The following is a 14,671-nucleotide window of genomic DNA, read 5'->3' as shown; positions in this document are numbered from 1 at the left end:
GCAACCTCTTTGTCTAGCCAGTCTTCTCAATCTGTACATCTACAGCCTCCCAGTCCTACTCATTCCATAGTTTCAACTTCCCTACATGTGATTTCTCAAACTACTATACCTATTATCCCTGCAGTTATCAAAACTGCACCTCCATTAGGTCCATCTTCAAGTCAATCTATCAGGATAGTTATGGTAGGAAGGTATGCACCCTTGGAGGTACCAAGCCAGCTAAATGTTATGCCTGCAAATTACCCGCCCAAAATTTTGACCTTTGATAATACTGGTTCTTATACTGCCCAACAGCATGTGGATAGGATGAATGATGTGTTTGACCTCCAAGAAGTAGATGAAGCTGATGTTAAAATGAGATTGTTTGCCCAAAGCTTAGGAGGTGATGTCAAGAAATGGTTTAGGGGTTTACCTGCAGGAAGTATATCCAACCTTGATGCTTTCCATCAAACTTTTTTAGCTAGATGGGAGATCAAGAAGAATCCACTTCAACTCCTAAATGAATATAAAAGACTGAAAAGAAAACCAAATGAAAGTGTGGAAGAATATTGTGAATGATTTAATATTGTTTACAATGCCATTCCACAAGACATCAAGCCCTCCCCTGGCCTAGCTCTAATTGATTTTCCAGATGGTTTCGATGTAGACATGGAATATCAACTTAGAGAGAGAGACCCGACAACTTTGGAAGAAATGCAAGCAAATGCAATTAAAGTTGAAGCTAACATCCTGGCCAAAAAAGCCAAACTGAAGTCTGAACGTAGAGTAACCATAAAAGAAGAACCTTCTACTTCTGTTTTTGATCATAAGATTGATAACTTAGTCAGAGTAGTGAATCAAATGATGCAAAGAGTGAACATTAATGACCAAACTCAAGCAAGAGAAAACCAAAATGTCCCTCAAACTAGAAACCAAAACTTTAGAAGGAATGTTCCCCAAATTAAACAAAGAGAACAAAAGGGTCCAGACCAGTAGGTTCGGCCTCCTTTTCAAGAAAATTACACAGATGATGAGGGGAATATTGTGGAAGATTTGGATGATAATCAAATAAATTTGTTGGGGATAAATGATGATGAAACAATTTTCCTCACTCAAGAGGAGCAGGAACTTTTTCTCATAGCCCAGATTGAATTGGATTCTGAAGAGTCAGATGAATACAAACAACGGTTTTAAAATACCATAGTGAAAGTCCATAGGTAGTATAATCTTTGATGTAAGAAAAATCAAGATACTGCAAATAAAAAAAATGCTGAAAATCCTGTCAAAAAGGTCTCTGATTCTGATTCCAAGAAAACAGCAGAAAATCCTCCTAAGAAAACCACTGAAAATCTTGGAAAGAAGCCAACAGAAGCTACTACGAAAAAGACAATTGATACTCCTTCTAGAACTACTCAAACTGATTTCCCTTCTACCAGCCAACAAACAAAACTTGCCACAAAAATAGTTGTTGATAAGTTTGATTTTCCAAATCTACTTAAGAATCAAACACCATTCAGTATTGAAAATGAACTTGCCAAGCTGAAAATTTCTATCCCCTTAACTGAATTAATGAACAAAAATGTATATAGGACTCAGGTCATGAAAGCATTAAAAATTGGGGAAAACACTGGCTCTGTAAATTTGAATGATGATCAACCTGAACTCTTATTTCGGCCAGAAGTTGAAGGCAAACCACAAGAAGGAGGGGTCCCTCCATTTTATGTCAGTTTGAATATTCATGATAAAATTCTCCATAATGATATGCTAGATTTAGGTGCATCCCATAATTTAATGCCTAAGACTATGATGGAGAGACTAGGACTTGACATTACTAGCTGGGAAAATTTTAAGAACCACCCTAAATTTATATGTATAATAAATGGGCTAATCCCCATGATACATAGGAAAAATGGGAGGAGATTTTATCAATAATATAATATGTATATATAATTTTTTTGGCGAATCTCTCACCAGATTATATTATCTTGTACAGTGATGGAGAATCTTTCACTAAATTATAAAATCTTGTAAGATCTTGGCAAATCTTTTACTGAATAATAAAACGTTGTGAAGTCTTGGCGAATGTTTTGTTAAAGTATGAAACCATATATGATAATAAGAAAACATATTCATTAAACTGTAATATACTAACATACATGTTTGGAAAAAGAAACATAATTTTCTCTTCCTACAAACAATGTTCCAAGTTTCAGTGGCTGTGTTTGTCAAGGTTCTTACAATACACTCTTTCATATCCTTCTATTAGTTTTGATAATATTCCACAACAAAGTTCTTGTAGGTGTTGATATTGACAACGAGTTCTGTCAAGGTATGAGAGATTAATATTTTCTCTACAACTTTTGTCAAGCTACCACTCTTTTCAAGTTATCAAATTTCTTTCTTATTCCATAGACTCCAACTGCGAGATAAAAAAAACACATCAAGTTTGTTTACCCCAACACGCCAACAAGTAGCAAGCCCTGACTATATTATATAAGAAAGTATTAGATATCCCAAGGGTTTGAAGGGGATCTAATTGAAAGAAGTGACCATTGTGAGAATCCTTCCAATCAATATATGAATATATAAATGTAGATTTATTATTCTTTTAATTGGAAATCTTCAATTAAATAATAAAATTTAATTACGTCTCTCCCAATCTAAATTGCTTATTAGCCTAATTCACTACCCTCATAGGTCTTTCATTTTTTAACAGCGTTGTAACATGTAGATTAATTTCCTTTTTGGTGAACAATCTCCACCTTTTAGGAAAATATGGTGCAGTGGCTCCAACCCCTACAGATCATTAGGACAAACTAAGAATAGCACAGAAGATGAAAGGTTGTACAAACCAACTTATTTTTCAAACAACTAATCCAACATCAGTTCCTAAACTTTTTCATGAAGATATCATATTGAGAATGTTTGAAAAATGGTGAGAAATCTTCTGCGAGGGTGATGCAGAAAGAGTGATAAGGTTTCATTCTTTTGAATTTTTTTTGTTAAATCGGAAAAAGTGAAAAACCAATATTAATGGAGATATTGGTATTTTTTATTAAATTTTGTGAAGTGACTAAATGTAGCTTTAACCATTCACCTTAAGATGTTTTTACAATATAATTTCCTAAGTCTATTTAATATCTTCATTATCATAAAAACCAACCTACATCCATCTTAACTCCACATCTACCACTCTTAGGGGGATGAAATCTATTTATCCCTCTGAGCACTTGGTAGACCCAGAATTAAGATGGATCTAAGATGATAGAATTTCCCCTTTAAATAGTCTATGCTCACATGAATACCATGGTATTACCATGGGTCAATACCATGGGTTATCATAAACCTGAAGCTTAAAAATTACTATTAGTAATTTATAAAAATTAATAAAATTAATAATTGATTTTTATTTTATTTTTTATTTTAACCAAGTTAAAATGTTTAACATACATTAAATTACAACATCCATTTTTACTCTTGATCCACCAAGCCCCAAGAGGGATCAAATATTTTTTCACTCTATGCTAATTTGCATATCACGATATTTGATACCTCTCGGGGCTTAGTAGATACAAAGTAAAGATGGATCTATGCTTGTTTAATTCCCCCATTTAAATAGGCTACATTCCAGGTGAATACCATGGGTCAATACCATGTGCCATTTTTATTTTTATTAATACTAATATTAGGGTTAATAATGTTTTTTTGCATGGTATTAATAATAATCTAGCCCATGGTATTTGGCCCATAGTATTTTTCCCATAGGTTTCACCTAAATATAACGCATTTTTTGAATGTTCGTAAATATAAGGTGACTTATGGAGTAAATATAAAAAAATGTTTTATTTGTTTACCATACCTCTCGTTTATTTATATTTTTATTAATTTACCATACCTCTTTTACAAATATGGTATTTGGCCCATAGGATTCACTTAAATAAAACCTCTTTTTTGAGCCTTCATAAATAGAAAGAGGGTTATGGACTAAATATAAAAAGAGGTTTTATTTATTTACCATATGTCTAGTTTATTTACATTTTTATTTATTTACCATACATTTTGAATAAGTATAAAAAGAGGTTTTATTTATTTACCATACCTCCACTTTATTTATATTTTTATTTGTTTACACCCTTGCATGTATATAAGGTGACTTATGGAGTAAATATAAAAAATGTTTTATTTATTTACCATACCTCTCATTTATTTATATTTTTATTAATTTACCATACCTCTTTTATAAATATGGTATTTGGCCCATAGGATTCACTTAAATAAAACCTATTCTTGAAAATTAGGGTGAATGGAAGGTTGTAACTCCTAATTTCAAGGGCTAAATTTACCTTTTTTACCCTCTCCCTTAAAATAAGGTGGGCTATTTGAGGCGATTTGTAAAAATGTACTATGATACAAAATATTCGCCCACTAAAAATTTAAAACCCCTTAATTTCGCCAAAGGGCGAACATTCGCCCCTAAAATTTTCCATGATTAGTAGACCCTACAAAGACTTGTACTCCTTTGATTCTAGCAAAGTTAGATGCCTAGGTCTTATCAAAGACCTATGTGTTACTTTAGCCCAAATCCCTGCTAAAAGTCTAGTGATGGATATAGTGGTTGCAGACATTCCCCCTAAGTATGGCATGTTGTTGTCACGCTCATGGGGAGCAAAATTACAAGGAACCCTACAAATGGACATGACTTATGCCACTATACCAGTGTTTAGTCAACAGAGAACACTGTACAGGGAAACTTTAATGAAGTATATGGTGAGTATTCAAGAGAGTCCACATAACTATCCTCTTTACTCTGTTCATTCCGACATGGACTCTTTCATTCTTTATAATGATGGAGACATTGATGCATAGGTTACCAAAGATGAAAATGACATTGATGAGAAACATGAAAATCAAATACAAAATGTGCAACAAAACACTGAAACTGAACCTTTTTGGAACATGAGATTTGATGGCTCTTGTAGCAAAGCAGGTACAGGGGCAGGTGTGTGGGTGTCCAATTTAGGGAACAATCATACAGAAGGTCATTCCTATAAACTCAACTTTCATTGCACCAATAATATAGCAAAATACAAGGCACTTCTCATAGGATTGCAATTATTGAAGAGGTTAGGTGCTAAAATAATTTCTATTCATGGGGATTCTGAATTAATTATAAAACATATCAAGGGAGAGTATGTTGCAAAACATCCTAGGTTGAGAGAATACGGAAATGTTATGCTTGACTTTATAGGAACTTTTGTAGAATATGATCTTGCTGTCATTCCTAGAAATCAGAATGTCCTGGCTAATGGTTTAGCTTTTTCAGCTAGCACATGAAAAATACCTCATCCCAATAGACAATATACGGTGGAAGTTAAACATCGTCCAGCTATACCTGACAATATGAGATATTGGCAAGTATTTGGAAGTGATAAGCAGAATGAAAATTTTTTGCAATCCAAGGATGAGTATGAAGGCAATAGCATAGATTTAGAGTGTGAAGTAGAAAATCAAATTGTTGAATATGTTGGTGTAGATAAACAGTTTGATGATTCTGATGTAAATATTTTAGTCAGTAAAGATGTACATAAATTAGAATTGCATGAAATAGATCCAGAAAAAAGAAGAATTTGAAGTACTTTAGCTTAGGGATAATGTTCTGCCTAGGGGTCTAGTTCCATTAGAATAACTTTTTGATTTTAATGATGTAGAAAAAAAGACAAAAGTAGAACCCACAGGGGCAAACATAGAAGAATGCAATATAGGTAGTGAGCAGAATCCCAAAATGATAAAACTCTCAAAATCACTTCCTATTGTTACCAGACAATGATAAATAGCTCTTTTCAAAGAGTTCATAGATGTCTTTTCCTGGAGCTATGAGGATCTAAAATCATATGACACTAGTATCATACAACATAAAATCCCAATCAAGGAAGATCAAAAACCATTCAAACAAAAACTTCGTAGGATAAATCCTGTCCTAATGCCTTTGGTTGAGAAAGAAGTGAAAAGGATGTATGATGCTAAAATCATACTTCCTCTTAGATACTCTAAATGGGTGTCTAACATTGTGCCTACTAGAAAGAAAACCAGAGAAATCAGATTGTGTATCGATTTCAGAAATCTTAATAAGGTATCCCTTAAAGACAACTACCCCTTACCTAAAATGGATCATATATTGCAAAAGGTAGTAGGGTCTAGTAGAATTTCCTTATTAGATTTTTTCTCAGGTTATAACCAAGTCTTAGTGCATCCTGCTTATCAGGATAAAAATTCCTTCACTACTCCATGGGGAACTTTCATGTACGTGAAAATGCCCTTTGGGTTAATGAATGCTGGAGCCACTTTCCAAAGAGAAACGGATATTGCCTTTGCTAATGAAATTGGTCGTTTTATTGTGATTTATCTAGATGACATTACTGCCTATTCTAAAACTGACAAGGAACATTTATCACATCTAAGAAGAGTGTTTGAAAAATGTAGAAGGTTTGGCATCTCACTAAATCCTAAGAAAACGTTGTTTGGCCATGAGGAAGGAAAACTTCTTGGTCACATTATTTCCAAGGATGGGATTAGGATTGATCCCAATAGAATTGAAGCAATATTAAAAATCAGTCATCCAAGAAACATCAAAGAGCTTCAATCTTTTATTGGAAAAATAAATTTCCTAAGGAGATTCATTCCTAACCTTGTAGAACTTCTTAGAAACATAACAAACATGCTTAAAAAGGATTCAGAAATCAAGTGGAATATTGAGGCTAAACAATCCTTTGACTTAGTTAAATAGGCATTGACCAAAGCACCAGTGTTGATTAGCCCATATTTTACAAAAGATTTCATAATCTTCTCTTTTGCTTCTGAACACACTATTGCAGCAGTCTTACTACAGAAAAACAATGAAGGTTTTGAGCAGCCTATTGCATTCTTTAGTAAAGCTTTAAGAGATGCATCTTTGAAATACAACATTATGGAATAACAAGCCTTTGGTTAAAGCAATAAAATATTTTAGAGTATATATTTTTCATTCCCATATTATTTCTTATGTACCTAATTCAGTGGTCAAAGACATTTTGACACAGAATGGACCTGATGGAAAACAAGGCAAATGGATTGTTGTCATTCTTGAGTATGACTTAGAAATCAAGCCCACCAAGTTAATCAAAGGTCAAGGACTAGCCAAATTGATGGTTGAGTCAAATTTCCATGCATTAGACATTAACTTGGTTGATTCATTAGATAATCAAGAGGAACGGGCGACTCCACAAATTGATGAGGCATTTCTGAACTCGCCCTGGTATGCAGACTTGCTTTATGTCTTATTTAATTTAAATGCTCCTCCTGGTTTCACAAAAACAAAGGCAAGATTTCTCAAGTTAAAAGAAGTTAAATTTTGCATTATAGAAAATGTTTTGTATTGGAAGATGTTGGGGGTATTTTACTTAAATGCTTGTTAAAGGATGATGCAGAAAAAAGTTATGCAGGAATTCCATGAAGGTGATTGCGGTGGACATATTTATTGGAAACCCACTACTAATAAAATCCTTAGAGCTAGTTTCTACTAGCCTACTCTTTTCCCTGACATTCACAAACAAGTCACCTCATGCCATAAATGCTAGATTTTTGAGGGAAAGTGAAAATTGTTGCCCTTGCCATTAAAGCCTATCTCTGTTGAAAGCCCCTTCTAGCAATGGGGATTGGACTTCATTGGTGAAATTCATCCCCCTTCCTCTACCCAACATAAGTGGATTCTTACAGCCACTGACTACTTTACTAAATGGATAGAGGCCACCCCTTCCAGAGTTACCACTAATGCTGTCATTATTAAATTCCTTGATACTAATATCCTCTCCAGAATTGGTTGTCCTAGAAAACTCATCACTAATAACGTTTGGTTGATTTTTTCCATAAATACCACATTACATTGGGACATTCAACAACTTATTACCCTCATGGTAATGGGTTGGCTGAATCCTCAAATAAAATTTTGGTAAACATCATCAAAAAGTTGGTAGAAGACAACAAAAAATCTTGGCGTGACAAGTTGGTCAATGCACTTTGGGCTGACAGACTTACTACTAAAAAATCAATTGGCATGTCACCATACCAATTGGTCTATGAATGGATGATATTGTTCCATCCTCTTTAGGAGTTATAGTCATGAAGATCATTCAAGAAGTGTAAGTTGAACCCAATGATCTACAAAGAAGGATCAATCAAACTATCCAGTTGCAGCAATCCAGGGAGGAAGTATACAACAAGACCCAAGTTATTCAGGAAAATATTAAAAATATCTTTGACAGAAGAAAAAAGGATGATGACTTTAACATTGGGGACATAGTTCTGAGGTGGGATTCTAGGAGAGAGGACAAAAGAAAACATGGAAAGTTTGATAATATTTGGAAAGGGCCATATATTGTTTATTCTTTCAAGGGAAATAATGCATTCTTCCTTAAAGAGCTAGATGGAGTAGAGATACCTGGAGGTCCTGTCAATGGCAGGATGCTGAAACACTAATTTTCTTAGCCTACATATTTTTCTTACATCATTGTAAATATCATAGTCTTTATGGTTTTGGTTGGGTACCTTATTAACAGAGGTTGAAGCCTGCAGCGAAGGCCCTAGGCCTGGATTGATGAGCTACCAAAAGTATAGTAAAACAGTGAAATAAATCAGATGAAGACATTACAGACATGGAGTACTCAAGGTTGCTAATCATATGTTCTTGACACTTCACTTGGAGAAGTGCCATCCCCAGCTGGAGCCACTGTTAGGTTCCTATAAATTATAGGATCTCAAGGTGATTAAGTATTTTGTATTTGTAATTTCATATTGTACATAAATTTCAATATTCAAATGATTTCCAAAAATATATGAAAAGAGAAAATGAAAAGATGGAGTTAGTGTCAGTGTCTTCACACTTCCATCGGTGATCAAATTGCTCTTTTGCATGCATATTAGGTGTCTCATTCGATCAGCTGCATTCCATTAGGTCATGGATCAACTGATGGTAGTGGTTTTATGTCATTTTCCCTCATGACATTCACCTGCTGACCTGTTTAGGTCTTAGGGTTTGTCAATCATGCTCATTCATAATTGAATAAAGAGGTCAGCAGGCACATGAGGAGAATAAAAAGGTTCATAGAGTCATAAGTTTACTTCTGTTATGCTAAATAAAGCTCTTTCACCTCAAAACTCTGTTTTGAGGTGAAATTGAGCATTTGCATTTAATGAATCACTTGATGTAATTTTATGTAATTTTATTGTCCTAATATGTAATTGAATTTCTCTTGGTGACCTAGTGACAAAGTCAACTCCTGCCACTGCAAAAAGTCAATGTAATAAGTCCACCTGCAAAAAGGCAAAAGTCAGATGTAAGTGAAACAGAGCATTTTGAAAAAAGCTATCAAAACTATAGAAGAGTGGGTCTTGGTTAATGAAAAATTAAAGGAGAAAGGTATAAAGGCCATTTCAAGTGTTTTTTTAACTTCATTGTTGAATTGGAGAGCTAAGGAGAGGAGAAAATGTGATTTTGAGCTAAAGTAGAGAAACAGAGGCAAGTTTGCAATTTTCTCCCTAGCGCTACGTATTAAATCAGTGTTGCACACCTATGGCAGGTTTCCAGTGCAAATTTGTTTAGGCATTGCGCATTAAACTGGCGCTACGCACCTGTTGGTATGCGCTACGCATCTATTGGGAAGTTTAAAATTCATCAATTGGGTTATCAAATCGTCTTCTAAGCTACTCAAAGCTCATGCCAAGTAAGTATAGCCTATTATCTTGCACAAGAAAAGTTGTTGCTTGAGTTTTTGAGTGTGATTGTCATCAGTTCATGCAAACCCTATTAGCATTGAGATTTCTCTCATAAACCCTATATAAGCTAATCTACCTTTCATAAGCCATTAAGGATCATTTGTGGCCATTCTCCTCCATTTACACTTAGTTTACCAACTCATCTTCACTTTTCATCACTCAACAAGCTCTATTCCACTAAACCCTAATTTCTACATCAAACCCTAGCCCCAAATTCCCCATTCCCAAACTCCCAAATCCTACATCCTCATTACACCTACTTCATTAACAAACCCTAATCTCACATTTGAAAACCCTACTCCCTCCCTCATTTCCCCCATTCCTTCATAAATCCTTTACCCTAATTCCTTCAAACATTCACCCTCACCTTACATCTCACTTACTTTATATTTCAAAATCTCTTCATACTCATCTGTTTTCACTACAAATTTCATCACCCATCATATTATCAAAAGCATGGAGAGAGATTCAGATTATGAGAGGGAAGAGGAAACTCTCAGTGATTCTTCCAGAGAAGTTCATGTGCCAAGAAAGACACACAAAGGGGGAAAGATCATCCGGGAGGAGCCCACCACTCTTATAGAATTGCTTGCTTGCCCTCTTGCTGTAGCTAGCTTTAAAAACCAGTGTTGTTATCAGTTTTGTGAAATGGTAGAGAGGGTAAAATTTCATCATGAGCCTTCTAGGTTGTTTGTTATCCATCTCCATAATGGCCAGGTGAACCTTGCTGGTGTCTCTTTCACCTTGACACCTGCCACCATTTCAGCAACAACAGGCATCCCTAATGTAGGTGAGCAGTGGAATAAGGGGCAGTATGTGGGCAGAGAACATTATGAGCCTTACATTAAGGCTGGATATCACAGTCAAATCAGCAGGGTTTTTCCTTTCAAACACTTGCAGAACATTTATGCTCCTCTCATGAAACTCATCATCAAGTATTTCACCTGTGAAGGAAGGTTTTCCCGCCTATATGCATATCATATCAGGTTGTTGATGCACTTCACAAGAGTAAGGATGATGAACCTCCCTTACTTTATATACATGAATATTGAGAAGATGGCTCACTATGTGCAAAGGAAACCTTTTCCTCAACAACTCAGCAGTATTTACCACTTCTCACTGATCAAAATTGTTGTCTTGCATCAGCTAAGCTTGCTAAACATACCATGGGATACCTTTATTTCCCATGAGATTTTCAAAGGCCCTCAGGTGATTCCATCAGTTCCTTAGGAGGAAGGAGGGCCATCAGGACAACCAAGTGTTCATGAGACCGAGACTACAGGTCTGCCGGTGTTTGTCACCTATGAGAGAGGCACAAGGAGGCTTTTTGCTATTGCCAAGCGAGTACTATCTCCACCGGGGGTGAAAGGGGTCTTGTTTTCTTCACCAGACCACAGGAAAATGCTATCTCCACTGGGGGTGGAAGGGGCTTTGCCTTCTTCTCCAGCTATACAGGTTTGCCAGCAGTCAAAGAGCAAAGACAAAGGGAAACAAAATATGCATGAGGAGGGCCCTACTGAAGAGCAAGACAGAGAGTTTATTTTGATTGAGGAGGATGTCACTGATTTGGGCTCTCAAAGCTCAAGACTCAAGGACATGATTATCAAAGAGAAGAGAATGCTGCACCATATGGCCTATCACTACCTAACCCAAAACAAGATTTGCAAAACAAGGGTAAAGAGGCTAAAAGCCAAGCTAAAAAGAGCTTTGAGGAGCAAAAAAGAGCAAGATAAACTCAAGATCTTGGCTGAAGCATCATTGGCCCATAAAAGCACCTAACAAGGATCATTCATGCCAAATTTCAAGAAATTTGGAGAAAATTTTGTCATTTTTGAATTTTTGAATTGGAAAAACAGGGTTTTCCAATAGGTGGCACTGCGATTTTGTTGGGGGCATCCATTTGCAAAACGGCTTATATATTTGGAATCAACATGGAAAAATAAGAAAGATCAGAAATAGTGAGGAATTTTGGACAAGTTCTAGGTCTCCAAAAGGGAAAAAAACACCCAAAAAGTGCCCTCTCTACCACTTTTTTGCCACACAGGAAGCAGTCTTAGGAGAATCAATTTTTGGAGGGGAAAATGAACTCCAAATTCAGAAATTCAAGTTGTTCCAGAAAGTAGACTTGACAAGATTTCCAATGAGATATCTTGCACTTGATTTGGACTCTGAGAAGGATTCCAAAGTTGGCCTAGAAAAAGCGTTGCGCATTAAAATTTTGGCTTTGTACATTAAATTGATTTTGCCAATTTTGCCTGATTTTCCAGATTTTTCCTAGTTTTCTTGGGAGATCACTTTTTCCTCATTTCTTGGTAAATTTAAGCATGGTAAATGATGAATTCGATGTAAATATGGATGAAAATCACTTCATAGGGTAGATACATCAAGTTCCAAGTGGTTTTGAGCTGTAATGAATTGGTTTCCTTGGTTTTAGAGGCAAGTTGTTCCACTGCCTATATTCCTGTTCTTAGTTTAGATATGGTTGAAACCACCCCTCTTCTCATGGATTCGACCCTGATAGCTAGCATGAGTGGTTTCCTTGCCTATATTATGTAATTTCTTAGTCATTTGTAAAGGTTGGACTTTGGCAGAAGTGTTGGCACTCATTGAACATTTGTATCAGCAGTTTGGCAAGGAATAAAACCAGGTTTCACAGCTATTTTTGTGGGATTCTTGTGACAGTGAGTTTATGTATTGTTTCTTCTTTGTAATGAGTTTTTTCTGATGTTTTATATGTATCCACATCTCTCTCTCTCTTCTAAACTAAATGAATCAAGGTGAATAGACAAAATACACTAATTTACAGTGCTTTGTCTTGGGAATGCATTTGGTTTTCAATGTTTTCAACTGTTTGAAGAGGATTCATAGTTTCTTTATGCCCTCCTCAACTCCTCAGTTGTCTTAATCTACCATCTTAATCCATTTCTAGTACATAAACCCTTGTCTACCTCACGCCACAGGACATGATTGTATCCCTGAGTTGATTTCCCGAACCCAATCTGCCTTCTCCAATTAATCCACCAACCAAAACCTAAAAATCAAACCAGAAACCCTTAGCTACTATACCTAGCCTAAAATCAACATTTATTTCAGTCATCTCAAGACATATTTGCAACCATCCTCACTGAGATTTACAAGGAGAGAGCCCTCTCCCGACCTGGTAGGGCTAGCTACCAGGTTAAGCGTGGTTTGATGTTACCCTAGACCTGCCTTCCTTCAGCCTGAGGTATATCTAGGCACTAACATAGTGGCGACCATACCGAGGAACATAGTTTTATGTTCCTTAGCAAAATGTATCAAGTTTAGATCTGATTGTTGATGGTGGACAACGATCAGACACCGGAAGGCTGAAATCATTCACCTAGCGACTCCAGTGTCGAAGAATCCCAAGGTTCATAATTTTTATGGCAAATCTATTCTTCAAGAACCAATAGCCTAAAGAATTTCTTATTATCAAAATGGATTTTTTTGCTCGAAGGTATGCTCCCATGAGCCGAGACCACATTCCAGGTTTCCCAAATAAAATTCCGGAGGTAGATTGGCAAAGGAATTTGCCTATGTTTAAAGATGATGATAGGAATGATGTTGCTTTACATCTGGTTAGATTTCACATACATATTCACAAGTTGAAGGTTGATTTTCCTGAAGATTGCTTGATGAAGATATTCATGGCCACTCTGGAAGGTGAAGCCCGATCTTGGTATGAAATTTTGCCGCCTGCTTGTATTTACTGTTTAAAAGATTTTCATACCATGTTCTTTGAAAGGTATAAAGAAACTTATCCATCCTTAATATTAGTTCAGAACTGTTGCAAAGATGCTTATAGTTTTATTGAAAATCTTGAGAGAATTTATGAAGATGATGACTTCATGGACGATGAGATCATGCAAGCCCTGTATGAAAATCCATTTCAGCAGCATAAAGAGAGCGATACTTATCAAGATGATCAGGAAAATTTGCAACAGGTTCAAGATCTTAGTACAATTGAAAATGATGAAAGATAAGGTCTTATTTCAGATCTGCTCATAGCAGATGACAGTATGCAGGGAAATCAAGTTGGCTATTTCAGATCTAGATTCAAATCGTGATGATGAAGAAATCATTGTAGCCTTCTTTGATTTTTCCCTTCAACAACAGTCTCAAAGAGCCAGTCACTTCGTTACACAAGATCATAGTCAGGATACCGTAGCTTCTTCTTTGCTTGAAGATGAAGGAATTTTGCATCTTGATAGTCAACAGGAATCACATGAAATAAATCAGCAGTTTGAGGAAAATTTATATACTCCTTTGCTTGAAATTAATGAAGATATTCAACAACCTTGTGAATCTTTAGGAGGGAAAGAAGACAATTATTGTTTTAGCAAAAGAAAACAAAAAGTATTATCTCCTCTATCTGAAGATGAGATAGATCAACTCCTCAAAGGTCATGTTACAGCCCAAGCTAATGCAAGTTTGCAGTGTGCACATGGTCAAGAAGGTGTTGGTGAAACTTCTTCCACTTTTGAAAATGATGACAGTCTTGAAATTAGATTTATAGATCAGCGAACAGGTATTGTTTTCTTCAATGAAGATGATAGGGCTGTCATGTTTGATCATCTTGAAGATTGTTTTCTGTTTAAGAAAGGCTTAGACTATGAAATCGAGGAGTATGAGCCTGAGAGAGACAGTATGCCAGAATTCGAGTCAGAATTTCTCATGGTCGAGGAATTTACAGCCAACACTCAAATAGCAGAAGCTTATACTGCTCTATGCCTTCCTATCAATCAGCAACCAACTGTTCTTTCAGATCAGAATGAAGGGAGTACTTGTATTTTTGCTGCTGGGCCTCAAGACAAGCTAGTGCTTCAGGATTTGCAAGATCCCTTCGGCATTCTTTTGCAAGTGT

This window comes from Pinus tabuliformis, chromosome 3_1 (genome assembly GCF_031772625.1).
Source record: "Pinus tabuliformis cultivar Carrire ecotype Pingquan chromosome 3_1, CPIR1, whole genome shotgun sequence".
In the NCBI taxonomy this organism is placed as follows: Eukaryota; Viridiplantae; Streptophyta; class Pinopsida; order Pinales; family Pinaceae; genus Pinus; species Pinus tabuliformis.
The sequence above is the reverse complement of the archived record's forward strand: the minus strand, read 5'-3'. Positions refer to the sequence as shown.